Source organism: Ranitomeya imitator, chromosome 2, assembly GCF_032444005.1.
Source record: "Ranitomeya imitator isolate aRanImi1 chromosome 2, aRanImi1.pri, whole genome shotgun sequence".
In the NCBI taxonomy this organism is placed as follows: domain Eukaryota; kingdom Metazoa; phylum Chordata; class Amphibia; order Anura; family Dendrobatidae; genus Ranitomeya; species Ranitomeya imitator.
In genome coordinates, this window is record NC_091283.1 from 706,024,265 (window position 1) to 706,039,582 (window position 15,318).

Genomic DNA, 15,318 nt, shown 5'->3' on the forward strand with positions numbered 1-15,318 from the left:
GAGCACTTTACCCTTCAGGGAGTCACTTTGTGCCAAATTAATGGTAGAAAAGTGATTTTGTATGCGGCGCCTAAGCTCCTGAGATGTCTGGCCGACATACACACGTTGGCAGGGGCAAACGATGGCATAAATGACAAGAGTGGTTCTACAATTAATATAGGATCGTAACCTGTGTCTACTCCGGTCCGTAGGATTCACAAAAAAATCCTTCGTTGGACACATGTAAGAACAAATATTGCAGTTGCCACATGCAAAGGAACCATGGAGCTCAATACCCCGATGCAACCTGACTGTCTGCCGCCTATAGTGACTATTGGTCAGGAGATCCCTGAAGTTGGGCGCTCTCCTAGCAGTAAGCTGTGGTTGATCGGTAACCACCCTAGATGTAGATAAGTCGGTGGTAAGAATACCCCAATGCCTCTGAAGAATATCTCTAATTTGTGACCACTGTTAAAACCGGTAACAAATCTCAATTTGTTGTCCCGTACCTTTTTTTGTGGCAGCAGCAAAGACTCCTGCGTATGGGTATTAGCCCGCTGGAAGGCTGTAGCAATGCTCCTCCGTGGATAATGCCGCTGCTTAAACCTATTGGTTAATATACGAGCCTCTTGATGGAAATCCAAATCCGAAGTACAGTTCCTCCTAATTCTTAAGAACTGTCCAACAGGTACCCCGTTCTTAGTATGCACAGGATGGAAGCTCCTGTAATCCAGAAGACTGTTTGTCGCAGTGGGCTTCCGGAACAACTTGGTAGTAAGTACCCCATCCGTAGCCATAACCTGCAGATCCAAAAAGGTCACTGTAGAGGGAGAGAGGAAATGAGTCAGCACGATGTTGGGAGAGTTCCTATTGAGAAGGTCAATGAAATTGAGACACTCATCATAGCCACCAGACCAAACAAAAAATAAATCGTCGATACATCGACTCCAATACCGGACATGGCGCTTGAACTCCTCTAGGGGGTAGACCATGGTGGCTTCCCACCAACCTAAAAACAGGTTGGCGACAGCCGGGGTACAACGTGCCCCCATGGCCACCCCTGAGGTCTGCAGATAAAAAGACCTATCAAAAAGGAAAAAATTGTGCTTCATCACAAACTCTAAAAGATCGACCACCAAAGAGTCGTGCATTCGATCTGAATGTCCTAGTTGGTCAAGGAAAAATAGAGTCGCAGTAATCCCATCTTCATGACAAATGTTTGAATAGAGCGACTCAACGTCACACGTTACCAAAAGAGAGTCAGGGGATAAAGACACCTCTCGACAAATGCGGATAAAGTGAGAGGAGTCTTGAACAAAAGAAGGCAAATTTCTGGTAAGGGGCTGTAAAAAATGATCAACGTAGACACAAGCCTTTTCACAAAGACCGCCAATCCCAGCCACAATGGGCCGACCTGGTGGTCTACATGGGTCTTTATGAATCTTAGGCAACATATAAAAAGTCGCCGTCACGGGAGCCTCCACCCACATAAAATCAAATTCATGATGACTGATGACGCCAAGATCTCTAGCCCTTTCCAAAAGTTGTCTAAATTTGCCTGCAAAAACTGCAGTCGGATCTGATGGAAGTTTCCTATAATACCTACTATTTTTTTATTTTATTTTTTTTTTGTTTTGATTGGTTCTTTAGGGACCTATATGGCACGATTTTTTGATTTTTTCTAGGCATTACTAGCGCATATACCCCATGAGCCAATTGGTCTGTGTTTAGTCGCCTTATTACATCTAGGTATGGTCTTTATCACCTGTGTTGTTGTGATGTTGTCTACTTGTTTTTAATTGTGTTTTTATCGTTTTGTAGTGTGTTTTTTTGATCTGTTAATAAAATCAGTCCATTTATCTTATTTATTTTGTTTGTGTTCTTTGATGGAGTGCGTATTTTTGCAGTAATGCTTTTCTTTTTTGTTACAGACCTGAATATCATTGAACATTTGAAGAGGGCTGTCCATGCTCGGCGACCATCAAACTTAACTGAACTTAACTGAACTGGAATTGTTTTGTAAAAAGGAATGGTCAAATATACCTACTCATTAAAAGCTACAGGAAGCGACTAGAGGCTGTTATTTTTGCAAAAGGAGGATCTACTAAATATTAATGTCACTTTTCTGGTGGGGTGCCCGTACTTATGCACCTGTCAACTTTTGTTTGAACGCAGATTGCACATTTTCTGTTAGTACAATAAACCTCCTTTCCAGGCAGAAACATTACTGTATCGAACAGTTATTAGATATATGAAACTGAAATAGCTGTTGCAAAAAAAAAACAACTATTTTTATAAAACATTAAGCTTAAGATTAATAGGGGTGCCCAAACTTTTTCATATAACTGTATCTCCCAGAATCCTTGCTGCCTGCCATACTCGGTGACTGTCTACTTGTCAGTATAACTTTGCAGTCACCAACAAAATGGCTTCTCACTGTGTTAACAGCCATGTCAGCAGACTCCACCCATAATTACTGCAGTGCAGTAATGTGATCTGATTGTACACAAGGTTTTTGTCAAATTTCATTAGCTGCTCCCCCTAGTATTTAAAAGTGGAAATGTCAAACCTTTTAAAATTATTTTTCATATTTTACTAAATTATAAACAAATTATAAACAAATTATAATATTTTTTAAAAAATGTAAACATTAATTTTTTTCATTTTTTCAATCACTGGAAAAAAAATTTTTTTGATGGCACCTTACCTTTAACACCTAAACAGAAAAAAACAAAGTTACAATGGGCTAAGGAAAAGCAACTGTGGACTGTGGATGACTGGATGAAAGTCATATTCAGTGATGAATCACGAATCTGCAATGGGCCAGGCAGAGGCGTAGCTAGGGGTCTAGCTCAGGGGGGGCGAAACATCTGAGTGGGCCCCTAGCCAGGTAACCCTGATTACAATTAATTGTCAGCATAGGGGAACCTCTGCTGATGACCATGGTATTAGTGAAAATAAATCTCTGTAAAAAAGCAGCACTGTTATTACCACCATATGGTGCTAGATACCGCTACTGCAGAACAGATAGGAGATTACAGTACAGTCAGGCTCGGACTGGCCCATAGGGGAACCGGGGAATCCCCCGGTGGGCCTCTGTGTAGATATAGGCCCCCAAACCCACTCTATGGGCAGTACATGGCATAATTCACTTGATTTACTGTGTACAGAATAAAACAGCATATCACTCATTAATCAAACTACCCAGTTTACTATTATATAGAAGCATAGGTAAATTTGTGAACGAGGGAAGTGTAATATTGAATTGCATGTGAAAAAGTGGGCTCCCCAAAGTCAGTGTTACTGGGACCTGTCTGTAGGACTGGTGCACAGCGCCGCTCACTAGGCAGCAGCTATTAGTATGTTTTTCAATTAAAGGCACAAGTACACAAAGTCCAACCCGCAGCATTTACTGACCGTGTGCACCTACCCACACAGAGGCCAATATGTCCGTCTGGTATACTACAGCCGATGCTGATAGACGCTGTACAAACCATGAGCGGCATGTATCACCGGTCAGGAGAACTTTAATAATGTTATTTATAACAACAATAAGTCACTTACCATAGCAGTATCTACTATATAATTGTCTAAGGGTCACTTCCATCTGTCTTTCTGTCTGTCTGTCTTTCTTTATGTCACAGATTTTCATTGGTCGCGGCCTCAGTCTGTCATGGAATCCAAGTCGCTGATTGGTCGTGGCAAAATGCCCACGACCAATCAGCGACGGCCACAGTCCGGCGGGAATATGGCCGCTCTTTCCTCCTCGCAGTCAGTGCTCGCTCCCTACTCCCCTCCAGTCATCCAGTCAGCCCTCACACAGGGTTAATGCCAGCGTTACCGGAGTGCAGTGTAACGCACTCCGGTTACGCAGCTATTAACCCTGTGTGACCAAGTTTTTACTATGGATGCTGCGTATGTAGCATCAATAGTAAAAAGATCTAATGTTGCAAATAATAATAATTAAAAAAAGAACACTTTATTCTCATCCTCCGACATCGTGTCCTGTCCGCCGGCAGGTTCCAGTGCTAAGGATGCTATGGAAGAAGGACCTGCCATGACGTCACGGTCATGTGACCGCGACGTCATCACAGGTCCTGCGCGCCTGCGCGAGAAGGACCTGCCATGACGTCAAGGTCATGTGACCGCGACATCATCACAGGTCCTGAGCTCATAGTCATACCAACCCTGGCACTGGAAGCTGCCGTGTGCACCGTACACAGGAGCCAGGACTAAGGTGAGTATATGTTTATTTTTTATTTTATGTCACTGGCCAATATACTACATTACTGGGCAATATACTACGTGGCTGACCAATATAGTACATACTACGTGGCTGTGCAATATACTACGTAGCTGGGCAATATACTACGTGGCTGTGCAATATACAACATAGCTGGGCAATATACTACGTTGCTGGGCAATATACTACGTGGCTGGGCAATATACTACGTGGCTGGGCAATACACTAAGTGGCTGGGCAATATACTACATAGCTGGGCAATATACTACGTGACTGGGCAATATACTACGTGACTGGGCAATATACTACGTGACTGGGCAATATACTATGTGGCTGGGCAATATACTACGTGGCTGGGCAATATACTACGTAGCTGGGCAATACACTACGTGACTGGGCAATATACTACGTGACTGGGCAATATACTATGTGACTGGGCAATATACTACGTGACTGGCAAATATACTACGTAGCTGGGCAATATACTATGTTACTGGGCAATATACTACGTCGCTGGGCAATATACTATGTGACTGGGCAATATACTGCGTGACTGGGCAATATACTACGTGACTGGGCAATATACTATGTGGCTGGGCAATATACTACGTGGCTGGGCAATATACTACGTAGCTGGGCAATACACTACGTGACTGGGCAATATACTACGTGACTGGGCAATATACTATGTGGCTGGGCAATATACTACGTGACTGGCAAATATACTACGTGACTGGGCAATATACTATGTTACTGGGCAATATACTACGTCGCTGGGCAATATACTACGTGACTGGGCAATATACTACGTAACTGGGCAATATACTACGCCGATGGGTAATATACTACGTTGGCTGGGCAATATACTACGTGGACATGCATATTCTAGAATACCCGATGCGTTAGAATCGGGCCACCATCTAGTTACATAGAACACAGCTCATGTCATGGTTACTGTATGGGGGCTTGTTATACTAACAGGCTGGGCTTATAAGACCCCGTCTGTAAGAATAATAAGCCCCCAATCTCCCCATCAGCCCCCCCAAACAGCACTTATTACATGTGATGCAGTGCAGAGCACTATACACTGTAATAACAAGTATAATAAGGACCCCCGCCCTGTACTCCCTCCACCTCCCCTTCAGTCCCCACCCTGCCACCATGCTCTCACATTCAGCCACAGGGACCTTTATCTGAATTTAATTGGCCTAATACATTCTGGCCCCCTCAGATGATGTTTGCAGGCACTGCAGCTAGTTCATGGAGGGCACCTGCAATTTCTGATAAGTGCTGCAGGCGAAGAGCACGAGATGAGGTCAGACATGGCCAGGCAGTGTCTGAGGTAAATCAAGGGAGAGCACTAGAACCCAGGGGAGCTCCAGCCTGCATGAAGGAGAGCACACAGGAGAAGAGCTGACTGCAGAGCCTGTCAGAAACTTACCAGGTGAACTCCGGCTACACAGTACACTGCACTGAGGACTCTGCCACTGTGCTGCCTGATAACAGAAGCGGCCATGGGAGTGGGTGGGCTGTTGTGAATTCTGTGGCTGAATTCACTTCTGTGGTCACAAGTGGTATTGCAGTCTCTGGGCTTCCTCCCTCAGGTGTTTTGGTGAGCTCGTTGGCTGCCTTGCTATTTAGCTCCACCTGAGTCTGTCTTCCTTGCTCCTTGTCAATGTTCCAGTGTTGGATCTGAGCTACTGCATCTTTCCTTGGGCCTGTTGCTCTGCTAGATAAGTGCTTCTAGTTTGTTTTCTGTTTTTTCTGTCCAGCTTGCTATTAACTTTTGCTGGAAGCTCTGAGAAGCAAAGGGGTGCACCGCCGTGCTGTTAGTTCGGCACGGTGGGTCTTTTTGCCCCTTTGCGTGGTTTTCGTTTTAGGGTTTTTTGTAGACTGCATAGTTCTCTTTGCTATCCTCGCTCTGTCTAGAATATCGGGCCTCACTTTGCTGAATCTATTTCATTCCTACGTTTGTCTTTTCATCTTGCTAACAGTCATTATATGTGGGGGGCTGCCTATTCCTTTGGGGTATTTCTCTGAGGTAAGTCAGGCTTGTATTTCTATCTTCAGGCTAGTCAGCTCCTCAGGCAGTGCCGAGTTGCATAGGTAGTGATAGGCGCAATCCACTGCTGCTTATAGTTGTGTGAGGATAGATCAGGTACTGCAGTCTACAGAGATTCCACGTCTCAGAGCTCGTCCTATTGTTTTTGGTTATTGCCAGATCTCTGTATGTGCGCTGATTACTGCACGCTGTGTTGCCTGATTGCCAGCCATAACAGTACAAGGAGCCCACCAATGATTCCCAATAGAGGGAAAAAAGAAATCCTGACAGCATTTTTTTTTCTTAGCTCTGTCTTCAGTCTTTTTTTTCCCCTAGACATTAGAGTGCTTCAGGACACAGCTGTGGACATGGATATTCAGGCTCTGTGCTCCTCAATGGATAATCTCGTTGTAAATGTACAAAAGATTCAAGATACTATTGATCAGAAATCGATGCTAGAACCAAGAATTCCGATTCCTGATTTGTTTTTTGGTGACAGAACTAAGTTCCTGAGCTTCAGAAATAATTGTAAGCTATTTTTGGCCTTGAAACCTCATTCTTCTGGTAATCCTATTCAACAGGTTTTGATTATTATTTCTTTTTTGCGCGGCGACCCACAGGACTGGGCGTTTTCTCTTGCACCAGGAGATTCTGCATTGAGTAATGTTGATGCATTTTTCCAGGCGCTGGGATTGCTTTACGATGAGCCTAATTCAGTGGATCAGGCTGAGAAAAATCTGCTGGCTTTATGCCAGGGTCAGGATGATGTAGAAGTATATTGTCAGAAATTTAGGAAGTGGTCAGTACTCACTCTGTGGAATGAACCTGCACTAGCGGCTTTGTTCAGAAAGGGTCTCTATGAAGCTATTAAGGATGTAATGGTGGGATTTCCTATGCCTGCTGGTTTGAATGAGTCTATGTCCTTGGCCATTCAGATCGGTCGTCGCTTGCGCGAGCGTAAATCTGTGCACCATCTGGCGGTATTGTCTGAGAGTAAACCTGAGCCTATGCAGTGCGACAGGACTATGACTAAAGTAGAACGGCAAGAACACAGACGTCTGAACAGACTGTGTTTCTATTGTGGTGATTCTACTCATGCTATTTCTAATTGTCCTAAACGCACTAGGCGGTTCGATAGCTCTGCCGTTATTGGTACTGTACAGTCCAAATTCCTTTTGTCCATTACCTTAATGTGCTCTTTGTCATCGTATTCTGTCATGGCGTTTGTGGATTCAGGCGCTGCCCTGAATCTGATGGATTTGGATTATGCTAAACGTTGTGGATTTTTCTTGGAGCCTTTGCGGTGTCCTATTCCGTTGAGAGGAATTGATGCCACACCTTTGGCCAAGAATAAGCCTCAGTACTGGGCCCAGCTGACCATGTGCATTGCTCCTGCACATCAGGAAGTTATTCGCTTTCTGGTACTGCATAATTTGCATGATGTGGTCGTGTTGGGGTTGCCATGGCTACAAACCCATAATCCAGTATTGGATTGGAACTCTATGTCGGTAACCAGCTGGGGTTGTCAGGGAGTACATGGTGATGTTCCATTTTTGTCTATTTCGTCATCCATTCCTTCTGACATCCCTGAGTTCTTGTCGGACTTTCAGGATGTATTTGAAGAGTCCAAGTCTGATGCCCTACCTCCGCATAGGAATTGTGATTGTGCTATCGATTTGATTCCTGGTAGTAAATTCCCTAAGGGTCGTTTATTTAATTTGTCCGTACCTGAACACACCGCTATGCGCAGTTATGTGAAGGAGTCCCTGGAGAAGGGACATATTCGCCCATCGTCGTCACCATTGGGAGCAGGGTTCTTTTTTTTAGCCAAGAAGGATGGTTCGCTAAGACCGTGTATTGATTACCGCCTTCTTAATAAGATCACTGTTAAGTTTCAGTATCCCTTGCCATTGATTTCTGACTTGTTTGCTCGGATTAAGGGGGCTAGTTGGTTTACTAAGATTGATCTTCGTGGTGCGTATAATCTGGTGAGAATCAGGCAGGGAGATGAATGGAAAACGGCATTTAATACGCCCGAGGGTCATTTTGAGTATCTGGTGATGCCGTTCGGACTTGCCAATGCTCCATCTGTTTTTCAGTCTTTTATGCATGACATTTTCCGTGAGTATCTGGATAAATTCTTGATTTTTTACTTGGATGACATTTTGATCTTCTCAGATGATTGGGAGTCTCATGTGAAGCAAGTCAGAATGGTTTTCCAGGTACTGCGTGCTAATTCCTTGTTCGTGAAGGGATCAAAGTGTCTCTTCGGTGTGCAGAAAGTTTCATTTTTGGGGTTCATCTTTTCCCCTTCTACTATCGAGATGGATCCGGTTAAGGTTCAGGCCATCCAGGATTGGACTCAGCGGACATCTCTAAAAAGTCTGCAGAAATTCCTGGGCTTTGCTAATTTTTATCATCGCTTCATCTGTAATTTTTCTAGCATTGCCAGACCATTGACCGATTTGACCAAGAAGGGTGCTGATTTGGTTAATTGGTCTTCTGCTGCCGTGGAAGCTTTTCAGGAGTTGAAGCGTCGTTTTTGCTGTGCCCCTGTGTTGTGTCAACCTGATGTTTCTCTTCCGTTCCAGGTCGAGGTTGATGCTTCTGAGATTGGTGCAGGGGCGGTTTTGTCACAGAGAGGTTCTGGTTGCTCAGTGTTCAAACCATGTGCTTTCTTTTCCAGGAAATTTTCTGCTGCTGAGCGTAATTATGATGTGGGCAACCGAGAGTTGCTGGCCATGAAGTGGGCATTCGAGGAGTGGCGTCATTGGCTTGAGGGTGCTAAGCATCGCGTGGTGGTTTTGACTGATCATAAGAACCTTACTTATCTTGAGTCTGCCAAGCGCTTGAATCCTAGACAGGCCCGTTGGTCGTTATTTTTTGCTCGTTTTGATTTTGTGATTTCATACCTTCCGGGCTCTAAAAATGTGAAGGCGGATGCTCTGTCTAGGAGTTTTGTGCCCGACTCTCCGGGGTTATCTGAGCCGGCGAGTATCCTCAAGGAAGGAGTCATTGTGTCTGCCATCTCCCCTGATTTGCGGAGAGTGTTGCAGAAATTTCAGGCTAATAAACCTGATCGTTGTCCGGCCGAGAAACTGTTCGTCCCTGATAGGTGGACTAGTAAAGTTATCTCTGAACTTCATTGTTCGGTGCTGGCCGGTCATCCAGGAATCTTTGGTACCAGGGAGTTGGTTGCTAGATCCTTCTGGTGGCCATCTCTGTCGCGGGATGTGCGTGCTTTTGTGCAGTCCTGTGGAATTTGTGCTAGGGCTAAGCCCTGCTGTTCACGTGCCAGTGGGTTGCTTTTGCCCTTGCCGGTCCCGAAGAGGCCTTGGACACATATTTCGATGGATTTCATTTCTGACCTTCCCGTTTCTCAAAAAATGTCGGTCATTTGGGTGGTCTGTGATCGCTTTTCTAAAATGGTCCATCTGGTGCCCTTGGTTAAATTGCCTTCCTCCTCTGATTTGGTGCCTTTGTTCTTCCAGCATGTGGTTCGTTTACATGGCATTCCTGAGAATATTGTTTCTGACAGAGGTTCCCAGTTTGTCTCGAGGTTCTGGCGAGCCTTTTGTGGTAGGATGGGCATTGACCTATCTTTCTCCTCGGCCTTCCATCCTCAGACTAATGGCCAGACCGAACGAACCAATCAGACCTTGGAAACATATCTGAGATGTTTTGTTTCCGCTGACCAGGATGATTGGGTGTCATTTTTGCCGTTGGCTGAGTTCGCCCTTAATAATCGGGCCAGCTCGGCTACCTTGGTCTCTCCATTTTTCTGCAATTCTGGGTTCCATCCTCGTTTCTCTTCAGGACAGGTTGAGTCTTCGGACTGTCCTGGTGTGGATTCTGTGGTGGACAGGTTGCAGCAGATCTGGACTCAGGTAGTGGACAATTTGACCTTGTCCCAGGAGAAGGCTCAGCTTTTCGCTAATCGCAGACGCCGTGTGGGACCCCGACTTCGTGTTGGGGATCTGGTTTGGTTATCTTCTCGTCATATTCCTATGAAGGTTTCCTCTCCTAAATTTAAACCTCGTTTTATTGGTCCGTATAGGATTTCTGAGATTCTCAATCCGGTGTCTTTTCGTCTGATCCTCCCAGACTCCTTTTCCATACATAATGTATTCCATAGGTCGTTGTTGAGGAGATACGTGGCACCTATGGTTCCATCTGTGGAGCCTCCTGCCCCTGTTTTGGTGGAGGGGGAATTGGAGTATATTGTGGAGAAGATTTTGGATTCTCGTGTCTCTAGACGGAAACTCCAGTATCTGGTCAAATGGAAGGGTTATGCTCAGGAAGATAATTCCTGGGTTTTTGCCTCTGATGTCCATGCCCCAGATCTTGTTCGTGCCTTTCATGTGGCTCATCCTGGTCGGCCTGGGGGTTCTGGTGAGGGTTCGGTGACCCCTCCTCAAGGGGGGGGTACTGTTGTGAATTCTGTGGCTGAATTCACTTCTGTGGTCACAAGTGGTATTGCAGTCTCTGGGCTTCCTCCCTCAGGTGTTTTGGTGAGCTCGTTGGCTGCCTTGCTATTTAGCTCCACCTGAGTCTGTCTTCCTTGCTCCTTGTCAATGTTCCAGTGTTGGATCTGAGCTACTGCATCTTTCCTTGGGCCTGCTGCTCTGCTAGATAAGTGCTTCTAGTTTGTTTTCTGTTTTTTCTGTCCAGCTTGCTATTAACTTTTGCTGGAAGCTCTGAGAAGCAAAGGGGTGCACCGCCGTGCTGTTAGTTCGGCACGGTGGGTCTTTTTGCCCCTTTGCGTGGTTTTCGTTTTAGGGTTTTTTGTAGACTGCATAGTTCTCTTTGCTATCCTCGCTCTGTCTAGAATATCGGGCCTCACTTTGCTGAATCTATTTCATTCCTACGTTTGTCTTTTCATCTTGCTAACAGTCATTATATGTGGGGGGCTGCCTATTCCTTTGGGGTATTTCTCTGAGGTAAGTCAGGCTTGTATTTCTATCTTCAGGCTAGTCAGCTCCTCAGGCAGTGCCGAGTTGCATAGGTAGTGATAGGCGCAATCCACTGCTGCTTATAGTTGTGTGAGGATAGATCAGGTACTGCAGTCTACAGAGATTCCACGTCTCAGAGCTCGTCCTATTGTTTTTGGTTATTGCCAGATCTCTGTATGTGCGCTGATTACTGCACGCTGTGTTGCCTGATTGCCAGCCATAACAGTGGGCCCCTTCATGACACTGGGCCTGGGGCGACGGCCCCCTCTGCCCCCAGGTGTTGATGCTGGAACTTTTGTTTGGTGCTGTTCCAATAAGATTTATAAAGATGACTGCCAGAAGAGAACATGCAAATTTCCACAGTCATTGATGATATGGGGCTGCATGTCAGGTAAAGGCACTGGGGAGATGGCTGTCATTACATCTTCAATAAATGCACAAGTTTATGTTGATATTTTGGACACTTTTCTTATCCCATCAATTGAAAAGATGTTTGGGGATTATGAAATCATTTTTCAAGATGATAATGCATCCTGCCATAGAGCAAAAACTGTGAAAACATTCCTTGAAAAAAGACACATAAGGTCAATGTTATGGCCTGCAAATAGTCCGGATCTCAATCCAATTGAAAATCTTTGGTGGAAGTTGCAGAAAATGATCCATGACAAGGCTCCAACCTGCAAAGCTGATCTAGCAACAGCAATCAGAGAAAGTTGGTACCAGATTGATGAAGAGTACTGTTTGACACTCATTAATTCCATGCCTCAGAGACTGCATGCTGTTATAAAAGCCAGAGGTGGTGCAGCAAATTACAAGTGATGTGTTTTAGTGTTTTTTTGTTTGTTTGTTTTTATGATTCCATAATTGTTTACTCAGAATTGAGTGATTCTATAATATTTTCCCTATGCTTGGTTAAAAAAAGTAACCATTACTGACTACCACATTTTTTGTTCTTGATTTCTTTTAGTGTTTCTTAAAGCCAGAAAGATGCCATTTGAAATGACATTATTTTTGTGCCATGTCCATGATCTGCTTTTTTTTCTACAAAATTAAACAACTAAATGAACATCTTCCAAGGCCAGTGATTCCATAATTTTTGACAGGGGTTATATATACTGTATGTATATGTATATATGTGTGTGTATATATATATATATATATATATATATATATATACTAGATTGTGGCCCGATTCTAACGCATCGGGTATTCTAGAATATGCATGTCCCCGTAGTATATGGACAATGATGATTCCAGAATTCGCGGCAGACTGTGCCTGTCGCTGATTGGTCGAGGCAACCTTTATGACATCATCGTTGCCATGGCAACCATACTGTGCCCGTCGCTGAATCAGAAACGTGAGATGTCTACGTCCTTTATGTCATCATCGTCGCTGTGCCCGTTGCTGATTGGTCGAGGCCTAGCGGCCTCGACCAATTAGACGCGGGATTTCTACGTCCTTTATGACATCATCGTCGCTGTGCCCGTTGCTGATTGGTCGAGGCCTGGCGGCCTCGACCAATCAGAGACGCGGGATTTCTACGTCGATGCTGTGCCGGTCTCTGATTGGTCGAGGCCTGGCGGCCTCGACCAATCAGAGAGCTGGGATTTCCAGGACAGACAGCCAGACAGACAGACAGACGGAAAAACCCTTAGACATTATATATATAGATATACTAGCTGAAGAGCCCGGCATTGCCTGGGCATTGTAAATATCTGTGGTTAGTTATAGCACCTCACTTCTCTTATTTTCCCATAACGCCTCTCATTTTCCCCCTCACATCTCTCATTTTCCCCCTCACTCCTCTTATTTTCCCTCTCACTCCTCTCTTTCCCCCTCACTCCTCTCATTCCCCCCTAACACTTGTCATTTCGACCTCACATCTGTCATTTTCCGATCACTCCACTATTTTCCCTCACTCCTCTCATTTTGCACTCACACCTTTTCATTTTCACCTCACACCCCTCATTTTCACCTCACACCCCGCATTTTCACCTCACACCTCTCATTTTCACCTCAGTATATACATGTTTGTCATCTCCCTTATATATAATGTACACCTGTATGTCATCTCCTGTATATAGTATATACCTGTATGTCATCTCCCCTGTAAATAGTATATACCAGCTATATGTCATCTCCTCCTGTATATTATATACAGTATACCTAGGTGTCATCTCCTCCTGTATATAGTATATACCTGTATGTCATCTCTCCTGTATATACTATATACCTGTATGTCATCTCCTCCTATATATAGTATATACATATATGTCATCTCCTGTATATAGTATATACCTGTATGTCATCTCTCCTCTATATAGCATTTACCTGCTTTATGTCATCTCCTCCTCTATATACCTATGGGTCATCTCCTCTTTTATATCATATATACCTGTATGTCATCCCCTGTATATAGTATATACATGTGTCATCTCCTCCTGTATATAGTATATACCTGTAAGTCATCTCCTCCTGTATATAGTATACACCTGTGTGTCATCTGCTCCTGTATATAGTATATACCTGTGTGTCATCTCCTCCTGTATAGAGTATGTACCTGCATGCCATCTCCTCCTGTATATAGTATATACCTGTATGTTATCTCCTCCAGTATATAGTATATACCTGTGTGTCATCTCCCCTGTATATAGTATATATGTGTGTCATCTCCTCCTGTATATAGTATATACCTGTATGTCATCTCCTCCTGTATATAGTATATACCTGTGTGTCATCTCCCCTGTATATAGTATATATGTGTGTCATCTCCCCTGTATATAGTATATACCTGTGTGTCATCTCCTCCTGTATATAGTATATACCTATGTGTCATCTCCTCCTGTATATAGTATATATCTGTGTGACATCTCCCCTGTATATAGTATATATGTGTGCCATCTCCCCTGTATATAGTATATACCTGTGTGTCATCTCCTCCTGTATATAGTAAATACCTGTGTGTCATCTCCTCCTGTATATAGTATATACATGTGTGTCATCTCCCCTGTATATACTATATACCTGTGTGTCATCCCCCCTGTATATAGTATATACCTGTGTGTCATCTCCCCTGTATATAGTATGTACCTGTATGTCATCTCCCCTGTATATAGTATATATCAGTGTGTCATCTCCTCCTGTATATAGTATATACCTGTATGTCATCTCCTCCTGTATATAGTATATACCTGTGTGTCATCTCCCCTGTATATAGTATAAACCTGTGTGTCATCTCCCCTGTATATAGTATAAACCTGTGTATCATCTCCCCTGTATATAGTATATACCTGTGTGTCATCTCCCCTGTATATAGTATGTACCTGTATGTCATCTCACCTGTATATAGTAAATACCTGTGTGTCATGTCTCTCTGTATGTAGTATATACCTGTATGTCATCTCCTCCTGTATATAGTATATACCTGTGTGTCATCTCCCCTGTATATAGTATATGTGTGTGTGTCATCTCCTTCTGTATATAGTATATACCTGTGTGTCATCTTCTCCTGTATATAGTATATACCTCTGTGTCATCTCTCCTGTATATAGTATATATCTGTGTGCCATCTCCCCTGTATATAGTATATATCTGTATGTCATCTCCTCCTGTATTAGACCGCATTCACACGTTATTTTGTCAGAATTTTTTTTTAACCTCAGTAAATTGGCAGCCTGATAAATCCCAAGCCAACAGGAAGCCCTCTCCCCTGAAAATATATATTAGCTCACACATACACATAATGGACAGGTCATGTGACGGACAGCTGCCGTATTTCCTATATGGTACATTTGTTGCTCTTGTAGTTTGTCTGCTTATTAATCAGATTTTTGTTTTTGAAGGATAATACCAGACTTGTGTGTGTTTTAGGGCGAGTTTCATGTGTCAAGTTGTGTGTGTTGAGTTGCATGTGGCGACATGCATGTAGCGACTTTTTGTGTGTCAAGTTGCATGTGACAGGTTAGTGTAGCAAGTTGTGTGCAGCAAGTTTTGAGCATGGCGAGTTTTGCTCGTGGCGAGTTTTATGTGTGGTGCGTTTTGAGTATGTGCAAGTTTTGTGTGAGGCAACTTTTGCATGTGTTGCAACTTTTGTGCATGTGGC